The sequence below is a fragment of the Dama dama genome, chromosome 5 (assembly GCF_033118175.1).
Source record: "Dama dama isolate Ldn47 chromosome 5, ASM3311817v1, whole genome shotgun sequence".
Taxonomy (NCBI): Eukaryota; Metazoa; Chordata; class Mammalia; order Artiodactyla; family Cervidae; genus Dama; species Dama dama.
In genome coordinates this window covers 108,402,206-108,418,213 of record NC_083685.1, presented here as the reverse complement: position 1 = coordinate 108,418,213, position 16,008 = coordinate 108,402,206, and the positions used below count along the sequence as shown (strand labels likewise).

At 41.9% G+C, this 16,008-nt stretch overlaps 1 pseudogene; it reads right to left on the bottom strand.

Moving 5' to 3' along the window:
* Nucleotides 1-3,592: 3,592 nt before the first annotated feature.
* Nucleotides 3,593-4,145, bottom strand: LOC133056036 (large ribosomal subunit protein uL11-like; annotated as a pseudogene).
* Nucleotides 4,146-16,008: the final 11,863 nt, after the last annotated feature.

Below are 16,008 nucleotides of genomic sequence, written 5' to 3'. Positions count from 1 at the left end.
TACACACTTAAAAATGGTTGATGGTAAATTTTTTAAACCACATTTTTTTAAAGTGTTTTTTTTAATGCATCATTAGAGATCTGAGTTCTGCTAGGGGTTCCAACACTGACTTCTGTGACCTTCGGGAAGGCACTCTCTGGAACTCAGGTCCTCTTCCAAAAAATGAGAAGGGAGAAGAGAGAAATAAAAACACCAACCTTGGTGTGGGGTAGACAGATGTGACAGTGCAGGGTGAACTGAATGCTCTGCAAATATTAGATGTGCTCATCAACTCAAACCGTGGGCTCTGTGGTGACTTAATCTTAATCGTAGGTTAAAAAAAAAAAAATTCAAGGTCTGTGTTAAGTGCCAGAACCTTACAGAGGAAAGAACAAGAGCCTGCCCTCAAACTGCTCAGTCTAGCGGAAAAAATTAAAACAGGACTAGAAAAAAATTTACCATGTGTCACAGGTCAGTCTAACATATGACAGATTCAAGGATACACAACTTAATTCCCTATTAATAGGATGAAGGTTGAACATACACTATGACCTGTTGTTTGGGTAAATCAACCGTCTCAAATTAGAGCACAAGTTTAAATCTAGATAATCTTTTCCAGGTGTTTAGTATAAAAAAAAAATGTGTGTGCATGTATACTTTCATCCATAGCCTTTTGCTTAGATGCATTTTTTAACTGATATTTAATTCTTTAATTAGTTTATTAATGCACTGATTTATTAATTGCATTTAATCAATTTGATTCCCATTTAAACAAAAGAAGCCCCAGACAGCTGGAACAAAGAGTACTCCTACTGGCTGGGCCGCAGTCTACAAGGAAGAAAGCTTGAAGTGTGCAGGTTGATGGAGACCAGCCTCCATACTCTGTTGACACAATTACGTCTCCATAAATATTATCCACAGCCAAGCCAGTCTACTGTGATTAAGCTTTGGTTTTCAGTTTTTAAAAATACTTTTTTCCTGGAGTTAATCATTAACAAACAAACAAAAAAAAAATTGGGGGGTGTGCACTTAAGATTTCCAGGTTCCCATAATTAATTTTTCTCTACCATCACCAAAAGTGTAGATATTTCCTATGTTAATTCTGTCTGATTTCTTGGAGACATCCCTTCTGGGGCCTTCTGTCCTCCTGCCCCAGTCCTGACTGATTGGAAGGCCTGCAGCCAGGTTATGTCACCCTGGGATTTCCTTTCATCATTAGCATGAGAATTCTCTTCACTTCTCACCTCTGTTGAATATCCTGTTTCCAGGATCACATGTCTTCTTGTTTCTTCATTTGTTGTCTCATTTTGGCGTACCACATCCTCCAGTCATTTCCTGAGAAGGGGTACGTAAGTAGGAAGCAAAATTTTTTAAGATTTCACACATCTGAAAATACGCTTACATTACGGAATTAACAATTTGACTAATTCATAAACTTATAGGTCATAAATAATTCGAAAGCATTCCTCTGCTGTCTTCCAGAATGCCTGACCAGAAGCATGGTACCATTCTGACAACTGTTCCTTTGAATGTTAATTGCTTTTTCCCTCAGAAGGTTTTAGTAACCTTTCTCTATTTACTCAACAAGCTGAAATATCTGATTTCTTTTCCATCCACTGTTGACATCACTTTGCTCACAAAAGTCCATATAGTCAAAGCTATGATTTTTCCAGTAGTCATGTACAGATGTGAGAGCTGGACAATAAAAAAGGCTGAGTGCCAAAGAATTAATGCCTTTGAACTGTGGTGGTGGAGAAGACTCTTGAGAGTCCTTTGGACTGGAAGGAGAGCAAACCAGTCAATCCTAAAGGAAATCAACCCTGAATATTCACTGGAAGGATTGATGCTAAAGCTGAAGCTCCAATGCTTTGGCCACCTGATACAAAGAGCTGACTCACTGGAAAAGACCCTGGTGCTGGGAAAGATTGAGGGCAAGAGAAGAAGGGGGCAACAGAGGATGAGATAGTTGGATGGCATCACTGGCTCAAAGGACATGAGTTTGAGCAAACTCTGGGAGATGGTGATGGACAAGGAAGCCTGGCAGGCTGCAGTCCATGGGATCGCAGAGTTGGACATGGCTGGATGACTGAACTGACAGATGTGGGGCACTCAGTGGACTTCTCATTCTGGAGATACAGTTCACTTGGTTCCGATTTGACTTTTTAAACACTTTCCTTTTTCGGCTGTGTCAGGTCTCAGTTGTGACTAATGGGCCCCAGGAAACACGGGCTCTGTAGTTGCGGCACTCAGGGCTCGTTGCCGCATGGCATGTGGAATCTTAGTTCCACGATCAGGGATGGAACCCACGCCCTCTGCATTGGAAGGTGGATTCTTAACCACTGGACTACCAGGAAAGTCCCCTGATTTGATTTCTTGAATTATCCCTTCGATGATTGCTTTCCCTCCACTTTTCACACATCTGTTTTATTTCTCTGTAACTCCGAAGATGAATGTTAACCCTTCTGGGCTATTTCCAGTTTTAAAAACAAATCTTTACATGCCCATTTTCCAGCTTTTTTTTCCTTTTGGCCACACTGTGCAGCTTGTAGGATCTTAGTTCCCCAACAAGGGATCAAACTCGGGCCCTTGGTAGTGAAAGTGAAGTGTCCTAACTACTGGACTGCCAGGGAATTCCCCAGTTTTTTTTTTTTTTTTGCCTTTATTTAATATAAGGATAAGTCCTGTACAATATTGTGTTTCTGCCATACATCATGAATCAGCCATAGGTATATGTATGTCCCTTCCCTCTTGAACTTCCCTCCCACCCCATCCCACTCCTCCAGGTTATCACAGAGCACTGGTTTGAGCTCCCACTAGCTATCTATTTTACATATTTTACAAATGCCCACTAGCTATCTATTTTACATATCATGATGCATATGTTCCCATGCTACTCTCTCCGTTCGTCCCACCCTCTTCTTCCCCACCATGTCTACAACTCTGTTCTCTATGTCTCCATTGCCGCCCTGCAAAAAGGCTTACCAGTACTATCTTTCTAGATTCCATATATAATGTATTAATATATGATGTTTGTTTTTCTCTGACTTATTTCACTTTGCATGACAGGCTCTATGTTTGTCCACCTCATCAGAACCAACTCAAACGCATTCCCTTTTTAGCTAATATTTCCTTGTGTATATGTACAACTTCTTTACCCATGCATCTGTCAAAGGACATCTGGATTGCTTTTATGTCTTCAGTTCAGTTCAGTTCAGTCACTCAGTCATACATAGAACAACAGACTGGTTCCAAATTGGGAAAGAAGTGCGTCAAGGCTGTATATTGTCACCCTGCTTGTTTAACTTATTTATTTCATGTCCTAGCTATTGTAAATATGCTGCAATGAACACTGGGTACATATGTCTTTTTCACTTGTGGTTTCCTCAGGGTATATGCCCAGTAGTGGGATTGCTGGATCATATGGTACTCTTACTGCTAGTTTTTTTTACAGAATCTCCATACTATTCTCTGTAGTGACTGTATAAATTTGCATTCCCACCAATAGTGCGAGAGGTTCCCTTTTCTCCACAGTCTCCAGCATTTATTGTTTGTAGACTTTTTTTTTTTTTTGGTTGTCAAATAATCCTTTCTTTTTCTTTTTCCTTTGCCATTCTTAACTAGCTGGGCACTCCACCGCACCACTGTTGATGTCATTTATGATGCCATGAGGTGGCGGCCAGCAACATTGCAGCCCACAGACTGGGCAGTCCCCAGGATCTCTTTAATAGTTCCAGAAAGTTCTCTAGCTAGAGACCAATGCCACATATGCTGGGCAATGTTGACGATCTCATCAAAAGTGATGTTTCCACTGTGCTTAATGCTATTCTGCTTCTTTCTGTCTCTTGGTGGTTCCTTGAGGGCTTTGATGATCAGGGCAGAAACAGAAGGTACCGCCTCAGTCTGGGCCTGTCTGTTCTGAATGGTCAGTTTCACTGTAATCCTCAGACCCTTCCAATCACCAGTTGCCTTGGTGATGTCATCACTGACCTTTTTTGGAGATAGACCCGGGGGACCGATCTTGGGGGCCAGGGCAGACGCGGCACCGACTTCCCCACCAGTGCACCTCAGGTATACGGCTTTGATCTCATTGGGTTTGAACTTAAACAGCATGGTGGAGGCGGCTCATGTCGGATGAACCCAGGTTCAGGAGGACCAAAGAAAGTTGCACCTTTGCCTCCTCTGAGCCGAAAGCCGAAAGGTATTGTTCGTAGGTTTTTTGATGATGGCCATTATCACCAATGTGACATGATACCTAATTATAGTTTTGATTTGCATTTCTCTAATAATGACGGCAAGCATCTTTTCATGTGTTTATTAGCCATCTGTATGTCTCCTTTGGAGAAATGTCTGTTTAGGTCTTCTATCCACTTTTTGATTGGGTTGTTTGTTTTCTGGTATTGAGTTGCATGACCTGCTTATATATTTTGGAGATTAATCCCTTGTCAGTTATTTCACCCAGCTTTGCTTTTTTTTTTTTAAGGATATTTTCTCAATTTTATCTTCTAACCCTTTGTGGGTTTGGGTTTTTTTTGTTTTTTTTTTTTAGTATTTATTTATTAGCCCCAGGTCTTAGTTGCAGCAGGTGGGATCTGAACTATTGCATGTGGGATCTAGTTCCCTGACTAGAAGTTGAACCTGGGCCCCCTACACTGGGAGCACAGAATCTTAGCCACTGGACCACCATGAAAGTCCTGTAACTCCTTGATTGCAGTTATTGGTTATCAAATTTTTAAGATGTTTTATTCCCTAATTTTTTTCCTAATTTCTTTATACCCACTTGTTTTTATTTCATGGATGTAACAACATCTCCATATCTGAGAACATTTATCATCTTTTAAGTTATATTTTGTTTTGTTCTGGTCTCTGTGCTGTTTCTATATTCTCCAAGTTCCTTTGTTCTTGTTTGGTCTTTGTCTTTCATGTTAGAGACTTTCTTCAACTATCTGGTGATCCTTGACATCCATTCCAACTGAGGAAGACTTTCTGGACACTCTATGTTCATGAGACAGGGCTTCTCAGTTGCTGGACCTTACTGCAGTGAGCTTACTTTCACTTTGGACTCGCAGCTCTTAAAGTGGTTGAACAGTGGTTCTCCAAAAGACATATCCACATCCTAATCCCCATAATCTGTGAGTGTAACTTCATTTGGAAAAAAGAGTCTTTGCAATTAAGGATTTTAAGATAAGACCACCTCGGATACTCTGAGTGGGCCCTAAACCCAATAACAAGTGTCTATAGGAGACACCCAGAAGAGAGACACAGAGAGGAGAAAGTTATGTGAAGGTGGAGGCAGACTGGAGTGATGCTGCTACCACCCAAGGAATACCTGGAGCCACCAAAATCTGGAAGAGGCAAAGAAAGAAATGCTCCCTAGAGCCTCTGGAGGGAACATGGCCCTGACACGTTTTCAGACTTGACTGATTTTGGACTTCTGACTTCCAAAACAGAGAGAGAATAAATTTCTTTGGTTTTAAGCTACCAAGATTTTGTTATAGCACCCTCAGGAGACTAAAGCACAAGTTGGAATCAAGATTTCTGGGAGAAAATTATCAATAACCTCAGATATGCAGATGACACCAGCCTAAAGACAGAAAGTGAAGAGGAATTAGAGAGCCTTCTAATGAAGGTGAAACAGGAGAGTGAAAAAGCTGGCTTAAAACTCAACATTGAAAAAAACCAAGATCATGGCATCCAGTTTCATCACTTCATGGCAAACAGATGGGGAAACAGTGACAGACTTTATTTTCTTGGGTTCCAAAATCACTGTGGATGGTGACTGCAGTCATGAAACTAAAAGATGCTTTCTCCTTGGAAGAAAAGCAATGACAAACCTAGACAGTATATTAAAAAGCAGAGACATTACTTTGCCTACAAAGGCCTGTATAGTCAAAGCTATGATTTTTCCTGTAGTCATGTATGGATGTGAGAGCTGGACAATAAAAAAGGTTAAGCACTGAAGACTGAAGACAGAAGGAGAAGGGGACAACAGAAGATGAGATGGTTGGATGGCATCACCGACTCAATGAACATGAGTTTGAGCAAACTCTGGGAGATGGTGAAGGACAGGGAAGCCTGACGTGCTGCAGTTCATGGGATCACAAAGAGTCAGACATGACTGAGTGACTGAACAACAACAGGAGACTAATACAGTATCTGCAGGCATTTCTTCATGAGATGATCAGTTTTCCCAAAGGATCTTTCAATATACTGATTGAAGAGTATATTAATCTGGTTAGGAGAACCTTAGGGCCAAGTGTGACAAAGGGGCCAGGTTTCACTATATGCTATGTAGTTGTGTTTCAGCTATGCTTAGCATCCCTGAGTTCAGATAATACACCTTTCAAGGTGTATTAATCATGGTTATACAGGTTTTTTTTTTTTGTATTTACTGATGCTTTGACATCTTGGCATTTTTCCAGCCTAGGACAGACTGCCCCTCTGAGTGCTAACCAATTCTTAAGAGATAATAAATCATTCTCCTGCCAGTGAACCTTTTATAAAACCACCAACCAATCCAAAACCCTTACTCCAAACCACCTAATTTATCAAGCTCACAATTAAAGTCACTATTCCTTTGTCCTAATCACCCCAGGGCCAGATACCAGACAACTAGACAGTTCCTACGTCCTAAGGTCCACTGAAATCATTAAACTAGCCAATAATCCTAAGCCTGTTACCCTGTCTCACCTGTTGTTTCTTGTGGAAACCACAACAAAGTTTCTGGCCAAGTTCTATATCCATACAATGGAACAATACAAAAAGGAATGAACTGTTGCTGTGTGCCACAATGCTGATGAATCTCAAAAATAAGGGGGAAAAAAAACAAAAAAAGGTGAGCAAAAGAAGGTAGTGCTGCATGATTTCATTTAAAGAAATGTATAAAAATGCAAAAGAAAAGATGCCAGAAAGCAGACTGTGGTTGAAGATACAGAGTTGACTGCAAAAAGGCACAATTTAGAACCAGGTAAACTGTTTCTAAAAAAATTTTTTAAAGTCCTGATTCGTGGCACTCTACCAATTTCTGTGGTGTAAATATTCCCACCATGGCCACTTTTGAGCTACTAATGTGATATCACTAAATGTAGACCTGAGAAGAGATGTACATGAAGTTGGTTCTCCTGAGCTGGTACTAGGGTACTAGTCAGCTTCATCACACCACCACAGAGAGGAACAAAGGTGATGAAAATGTCCTGTATCTTGTGCTGGTTGTAACATTTATCAAAACTTTTCAAACCGTACCCTTAAAATGGTACTTTATTGCTTGCATGATATACTTTAAAAATTGATTATAATTCTTTAAATGAAGTATCATCAAAGATCACAATGCCCAATAAGAAAGGACTGGTCATGTTATTGTCTATCTTCCTGATAGAATATGATGCAGCCATTCAGTTCTATCAGATTTTAGCAACATGGCAAAATGCTTTGCTATGTTTTGTGAAAAAGGCAAAATAGGGAATTTCATTTTTAGCTTGTGTTCGCCTATGCAAATTCTGCAGGTAGAATGTTTGGCTTTTTTTTTTTTTTTTTTTTAGTTAGTTTCTTTTGTATTTAAAAGCAGTAGATAGCAAAACGGTTTGAGCCCAGAATCTGCAGCTGCACTGCCTGGGTAGGCAAATCCCAGATGTTACTTTGCAGGTGGGTGACCTTAAGCAACTAACCTAACTAGTTTTGAGTCTTAAGTTTCTTGACTGCAAAAAGGGCATAATAATAGTTTCTACCTCACAGGGTTGTTCTGAAGATTAAATGAGTTAATATATGTAAAGATCTTAGAATAGTACAAAGAACAAAGGCTTTATAAAGATTAGCTATTACTCTCATGAGGCAATGATACTGTTTGGACAATAAACTTACTATACGGAATACAGGCATTTATTAGACATCAAGGAGCAGTGGTCCACAACCGCGAGGGTAGGAGAGCGATTTTTGCTACCAGGGGACAATTAGCAAGGTCTGCAGACATTTCAAGATTTTATTTATTTATGGCGGTGCTGAGTCTTCGTTGCTGAGTCTTCTCCAGTTGCGGCAAGTGGGGGCTACTCTCTGGTTGCGGTGCTTGGGCCTCTCATTACTGTGGTTTTTCTCTTGTCGTGGAGCTTGGGTTCAGTAGTTGCTGCTCATGGGCTCTACAGTGCTGGCTCAGTAACTGCGGCTCATGCACGCAGTTGTCCATCCCGTGGCGTGTGGGATCCTCCAGGACCAGGATCAAACCCACGTCCCCTGAACTGACAGCCGGATTCTTTACCACTGAGTCACCAGGGAAGCCTGGAGAGATTTCTGATGGTCAGGGTTGGGGGGGGGGGGTGCGATACTAGTAAGCTAGCTAAAAGATCCAGCAGTGCACAAGACAGCACCCCCACAACAAAGAATTATTTGGTCCAAAATATTAATAGCTCCAAGGTTGATAAACCTTTAGTTATAGTCTAATAGGGGACACAAGATATCACATTCCATCCCTGACACGGGGATCCTGAAAACCCTTGCAAATCTGAAGTGCTTACATTGGGAGCATTTTTTATTCTGGATGGGCTCCTGGATGGCAACTGGTCACCAGAAAGACCAAAACATAATTAGAAGCTCGGAATTTTCAGCCCTCCCTCAACTTCTCTAAATAGGGGAGAGGGGATGGAAATGGAGTTAACAGTTACCGTGTCCATGTGAAAGCTGCTCAGTTGGGTACGACTCTTTGCGATTCCATGGACTATACAGTTCATGGAACTCTCCAGGCCAGGATACTGGAGTGGGTAGTCTATCCCTTCTCCAGCGGATCTTCCTGACCCAGGAATCAAATCAGGGTCTCCTGGATTGCAGGCAGATTCTTTACCAACTGAGCCATCAGGGAAGCGCGGTCTACATGAGGAAGCCCCTCTAACAATCCTAATAGTAAGGGGTTTGGGAGCTTCCAGATGAGTGAATACCTGGAGTGAACACCTGGTGCACCCTAACAGCAGCTCCTGTGTTCAGACCCTCCCAGACCTCCCCCTGTGTATATATCTCTTCATTTGTATCCCTTAAAAAAAAAAAAAAAACTTAAACATTTTTATTACTTATTTCACTGCACTGGGTCTTAGTTGTGGCATGCAGCCCCTTTAGCTGCGGCATGTGGATCTAGTTCCCTGATGCAGGGTAGAACCTGGGCCCTGCATTGGAAGCATGGAGTCTTAGCCACTGGACCACCAGGGAAGTTCCTAAAAAAGGTTTTATTTATTTTTGGCTGTGCTAGGTCTTTGTTGTTGCATAGGCCTTTCTCTAGTTTGCAGAGAGCAGGGGCTGGTCTAGGTGTGGTGCGAGGGCTTCTCATTTCGGTGGCTTCTCTTGTTGCAGACCACAGGCTTTAGGGCTCCTGGGCTTCAGTAGTTGCGGTTCCCACACTCACAGGCTCAGCATTGTGGCACACAGGCTTAGGTGGGATGTAGGATCTTCTGCGGCACGTGGGATCTTCCAGGATCAGGGATTGAACCTGTGAGCCACCAGGGAAGCCCCATCTGTATCCTTTATCATATCCTTTAATGCACTGGTAAATGTAAGTGTTGCCCTGAGTTCTGAGTCACTCTAGCAAATTGAGAGATCCCAAGGAGGGGTCATGGAAGTCTCAGATTTGTAGCCAAGTCAGAAGTTGTGGGTAACCTGGGGGCCTACTACTTATGATTGACATTTGAAGTGGGAGGTGATCTCGTGAGTTGCTGTGTTGTACTCAGTCATGTCTGACTCTTTGTGACCCCATGGACTGTAGTCCGCCAGGCTCCTCTGTCCACAGAATTTCCCACTCTGCCCATGAATACTGGAGAGGGTTGCCATTCCTACTCCAGGGAATTTTCCTGACCAGGCAATTGAACCCATATCTCCTCCGTCTCCTGCACTGGCAGGCGGATTCTTTATCACTGTGCCACCTGGGAAGTACCACACCCTTAACCTGAGGGAGCTGACTCTATCTCCAGGTAAACAGCATCAGAATTGAGTTAAATTGACCCTCACTGTCAGAGAATTGCTGGGGGGTTGGGGGGGGGGGCAGGCGGGGAGACTCCCACACACCTGGTGTCAGAAACCTGTAAGAATAAAGGAGGAGAAGGCAATGCACCCCACTCCAGTACTCTTGCCTGGAAAATCCCATGGACGGAGGAGCCTGGTAGGCTGCAGTCCATGGGGTTGCGAAGAGTCAGACACGACTGAGCAACTTCACTTTCACTTTTCACTTTTCTGCATTGGAGAAGGAAATGGCAACCCACTCCAGTGTTCTTGCCTGGAGAATCCCAGGGATAGGGTCGCACAGAGTTGGACACGACTGAAGTGACTTACCAGTAGCAGTAGCAGAGCCTGGGGAAGGGGGAAAGAGAATAACTACTAATGAGCATGGATTTATTGGCGGGGGGTGGGGGTGGGGGTGGGGGGGTGGGGGGGGTGGGTGATACAAATGTTTTAGAATTGGATAGTGGTGATGGTTATACAGTATTGTGAATACACTAAAAAGCAGTGTATTTTATGCTTTAAAAGAGTGAGTTTTTATGTGAACTATACTGCAATAAAAAATGTTTAATAAAAAAGTAAAAATTAAATTAAAAAAATACTTCCAACTGAATATGCCATATATTCTGGGCCTTAAAAGAAGTCTCAATAAATTTAAAAGATTGAAACAAGAAAAAAAAAGAATAAGGAGACACACAAGAGAAAGACAGCTCGCCTTTTCTCAAAACAATGCAGCATAATCAAAATTGAGTATGTACTCAACTAAATAAAGAAAAAAAGAACAGAACATTAGAAGAGTGCTGGCCCAGAATACAGGATCCCTGAACACCTGACCAGGAGGAGCGGCCTCAGTGAGCCTCAGGTTTGTGATCCACTGGGCATACTCAAGTGATTTTCAATTTTTACCTTATTTTATTGGTTTTTAAAAAGCTTAAGTCAACATTAAAAGCCTTTACTTACCTCTCCATCTGCACTCCCAGCATGAAAACCCAACTGGAGTCAGTTCATATACTACTTTTTAACATAGTCTAACAATGAAATCAAGCAATTAAAAATTCTTAAAAGTACTTTTTTGGGGGGAGGAGCAGGGTTTACAAAAATGTCACATAGTAATACTTTGATTTTCATTTAAAATTGAACTATGTTGAGAAATACACCAATATTTTGCTGGTATTATAATTTGGGATTACAGGTGATTTCTGCTTAACTCTTCATGCCTTTTCAAATCTCTCCAGTGAGAAGCATGTATTATTTTGATAACTAGTAAAAGAACAAAAGAGCCTTCCGTAGTGGCTCTGCGGTAAAGAATTGCCTGCTAATGCAGGACACCCCTGGCCTGGGAAGATCCCACAGGCTGCCAGGCAACTAAGCCTGTGCGCCACAACTATTGAGCCTGTGCTCTAGGACCTGGGAACCGCAACTATTGAAACCCATGCACCCAGAGCCCATACTCTGCAACGAGAGAAGCTACCACAATAAGTCTGTGCGCCGCAATGAAGAGTAGCCTCTGCTCACTGCAACTAGACAAAGTCCCAGCACAGCCATACAGAAATACAGTTTAAAAAAAAAAAAGGAAGGAAATAATGGAGGACTGAAAATGAAAGGAGAAAGCAGCTGAGGGTGTGTGGTCTGTCTTCTGGTCAATACAGGAGAGGGCAGGGGCAAGGCTACAGCCTGCTCTACTTCCCTTCCATCTCACGATCCTAACTCACGATCCAGGCCCTAATGGCCCTAAGTCACGATCCAGGAAGCTTTTACCTCTATATTCTTGCCTTTTTTCTTCTTCCTTCTACGTCCCCAGGATTGAATCCCTTTCTGTTAGGGGTGGAGGGGACATAATTTTTTAAAAAATCACCTATTTGCAGAAAATTGTTAATAGTGGCTTCGTTGTGCCAGGCGCTAAAGGGCCCTTGCCCTTGAGCATACAAATCTTTCTGTAGACTTTCCCCCTACCCATTTTCCTTGATTTTTAAAAAGCTAATTTTTGATAACAAAAGTAATACCTGTTCACTGAAGAAAAACTGGAATTCACAGAAATAAAAAGTGAATATAAAAATCATCTGTAATCTACCACCCAGGGGTAGCTATTATTAACATATGATTTATACATTATCAGTCTTTTTCCTATTCAGATATACAGGTTTAATACACTTCTCTTATTGGAACAAAACAGGACATTTATATAATATCTGCAAAACTTTTTTATTGAGGTATACCATGCCCACGTTCAGTGCAAAAAATGTGTAACTCTTAAGTGTACCTCTTGATGAATTTTTCACATAAATACCTACAATATTTTTACTTGCTTTCTGTACTTGGCAATCTATTATGAACGTTGCCCATATTATTAGATGACCTTTAATGCATAATTTTTAATGGCTAGCTAACAATTACAGTAGTCCACCACAGTAATGTATTGTAACTTATTTAACCAATCTGTCACTGTTAGGAATTTAGGTTGTTTTCAGTTGTTAACCCTTGCATTAGTTTCCTATCACTGCTCTAACAAATTACAAACTTAGTGGCTTATAGCAACACAAATTTATTCTCTTCCAGTTCTGAAAGAAGGTTAAATGAGTCAGCAGATTTGTGTTCCTGGGGCTTTGTTGGTGCTCCAGTCATTAAAATTTCACCTGCCAGTGCAGGGGGTGGGGGAGCTAAGATCTCACAACCCTAGCAGTCAAAAAGCCAAAAGGTAAAACAAAAGCAATACTGTAACACATTCAATAAAGACTTTTTAAAAAAAGAACTGTTTTCTTTTGGGAAGCTCTAGGGAGAATCTGTTCCTTGCCTCCTGCAGCTTTCAGAGGCTGCTGACATTCCCTGGCTCATGGCCCCACATCACTCAGGCTTTTACCTCTGTCATCACATCTCCTTTTCTGACGCTCATCCTCCTAGCTCCTTCTTCTAGGGATTCTGTGATTACAGTGGGTCCCACAGCACTTAACCACAGCTGCAATGTACCTCCTACCAGGTAAAGTAACATTTTCTTGGGCTCCAGGGATTAGCATCTGGACATCCTTTAGACAAGACGTTCAGACACAGCTATGGACACTCCCCTCCCCATTTCTTTTTCTACTTCTCCTGTTCCTTCTCTTCTCCCTCTCATATTTAGCACCCACTAGTTTTTAACATCATTTCCAGTCCTGAAATCTCTTTATTGCTTTTGTTTCCTATGTCCTTCAAGACATAATTTATTCTTGGGAGTTCAATGATTGTTTCTGATCTATTGATTTATAACTTATTTCCCAAGCACCAGCCTTTCTCTCAGATTCCAATAAAGAATGGACAGTCTCTGGAGATTCCCTGGCGGCCCAGAGGTTAGGACTTTGCGCTTCCAATGCCACAGGCCCAGGTGTGTGTGTATGTGTATGCGCGTGCGCGAGCGCTCTAGAGAGAGACAGAGAGAGAGAAAGAGACAAAGAGAGAGATACAGAGAGAATGTAGTTTCCCTTGGTTATCCCCTTATGACCTTAAAGACTAAATGTTTCTGAAACTGGATACATGACCCCTCCTCCGTCCTCTACCCCACCTTCCTGCACCAACTTGGCTCCTATATAGGATCTTGTTTTTAAAGTGACTACTCTCAAAAATACTTAAGGCTGAAGACTGAGGATTCACCTTGTATTCTCTCTCCTCTTTATTTAATCAATCACTAAATCCCATCAATTATTTTGTGACTTAGCATTCCTCTAATATTCACCTAATATCTTGGCTGTTGCTAAAGTGTGTAATCACACTTTCTCCCCATCAAAACCATACTGCTTTTATGGGGGTGGATTATCCTCTCCTCCAGTAAGTCCTCTGTGACTGCTTCTTCCTGGGATACCATCTCCCCACTTCTAGAGGAAAAAGCACATAATTAAGTGTCCACTATGTGCTCAGATTTTTCAACCATTTTAAAATTTAATCTTTACTTCTTTAAAAATATTTATTTGGCTGCACTGGGCATGCAGGATCTTTAGTTTCCGCATGTGAACTTCTTAGTTGTGGCATGTGGAATCTATTAATAACTCCCTGCACTAGACTCTAAGCTTCCAGTGCTCAGAGTCTTAGCCACTGGACCACCAAAGAAGTCCCTAAAACTTCATCTTTAAAGTAATGTTTTTAATGTATACAAATGAGGAAACTGAGAAGCTAAGTAACTATGCAAAGTAACAAAACTAGTAGATGGTAGAATGTGAACCTCAGCCTGACCAACTCCAATGCCAAGCTTTTTGCCTCTACCCCATCATCACCTCCTTGGCATTAATGCCCGTGGTTCACAACCTGCCTGTTCATTAAAAGCACCTGGGAAGGGTCTTCCCTGATGGTCCAATGGTTAAGAATCCACCTTCTAATGTAGGGGACACAGGTTTGATCTTGAGTGGGGAACCAAGATCCACATGCTGCAGGTGATAAACCTGCATGCCGAATCTAGAGAGAAAAGGCCCCGAATGCCACAATTACAGAAAAGCCTGCATGTCACAAGGCTTAAGACCCAACACAGTACCCCCCACACCCCCTCCAAAAAAAAAATCACCAGGGGAACTGATTCTTAAGTCCCATACCAGAGCTACTAATAAGATTCTCTGAAGGTGGAATCCAAAAATCTATTTTTAAAAATTTCTATACTTGTCATAGGACATATTACTACTAACTAGGTATGCTTAATATACATGCCTTATTCCATCAACTAGTGGAGGAAATACTGTCCTATTCATCTCTGTGACCCATCCAGTACCGTTATAGAACAGGCACTGGAAAATATCTGTTGGTTGTTGGAGTTCCCTGGTGGTCCCGTAGTGAAGACTCCACAGTTCTGCTGCAGAGGGCACAGGTTTGACCCCAGATCAGGGAAGATTCCGCAACCCCCCCTAAAAAAAATCCCCGCTGGTTATTTACTTTTTAAAATATTTATTTTTATTTATGGTTGTGTTAGGTCTTCATTGCCATGCACAGGCTTTTCTCAAGTTGTGGTGAGTGGGGGCTACTCTCCAGTTGCAGTGTGCAGGTTTCTCAATGCGATGGCTTCTCTTGTCTGTTGAGAAGCACAGGTTCTGTGCACATGGGCTTCAGCAGTTGTGGCTGGAGTGCTCCAGAGCCTAGGCTTGGTAGTTGTGGCACACGGGCTTAGCTGCCCCTCAGCATGTGGGATCCCCCTGAACCAGGGATTGAACCAGTGTCCCCTGCATTGCAAGGCAGATTCTAGCCACTGGACCACCAGGGAAGCCCTCTGTTGGTTATTTATATGCTAAAAAATTATAAGGTACACTGTGAGCTATATTGTTACAAGAGTTCAGAGGATAATAGTAACAGTAACAGCTAGCACTTACTGAAACCTCATCATATGCCAGGCCCTCACTGTTCTAAGAAATTCACAAGTATTAACTTCTTAGGACTTTGCAATAATCCTATAAAGCAAGATCAGGACACAATCTGCAGGGTCCCTCGTTAAAAAATTATTAAGAATTTCAACATGGTGACAGCAGAGCATTAAACCGTAGTGAGGGGCCAACATTTCTAGGCACATGTGTGGCTGTACAGGTCTTACACCCATAATCCAACCCTAGCTAAAACTATTATCCCCATTTTACAGATGAGAAAACCAAGATACAGAGGCATCAAATAAGCATTTCCAAGATCACAGTTAATAAGATATAAAATGCACTATCTTAAAGAAGGCTTCATTGCAATTTCTGTATTTATGAAGTTCTCCAATCTTTCAAGGTTCAGCTCAAAGACCCTCTGTCTACTAAGTATTCTCATAAGCCAGGAAAAAATTCTCCTCCTCCTCCTCTGATATTTTAGCTCCATGACCATATCTGGTTTGCACCTTTCTTATAGATTTCATCACATCCCCACATTACACCTGAAATAGCCCGAGAGATGCGGGGTACGTCTAATAAATTCATGTACTTGAATGATCAAAGACACAAACTTGTGCAGGACTTGAGGACTGGGAGAGACAAGGAGGAAACTCCAAGCAGGGACAGGCCTAAGACAGAGAGCACTTATGGAGGACGAAGAGATATGGCTGCCTTGATTGGCCCAATGGTACACACGGGTGCTAGAGTGGATAACGCT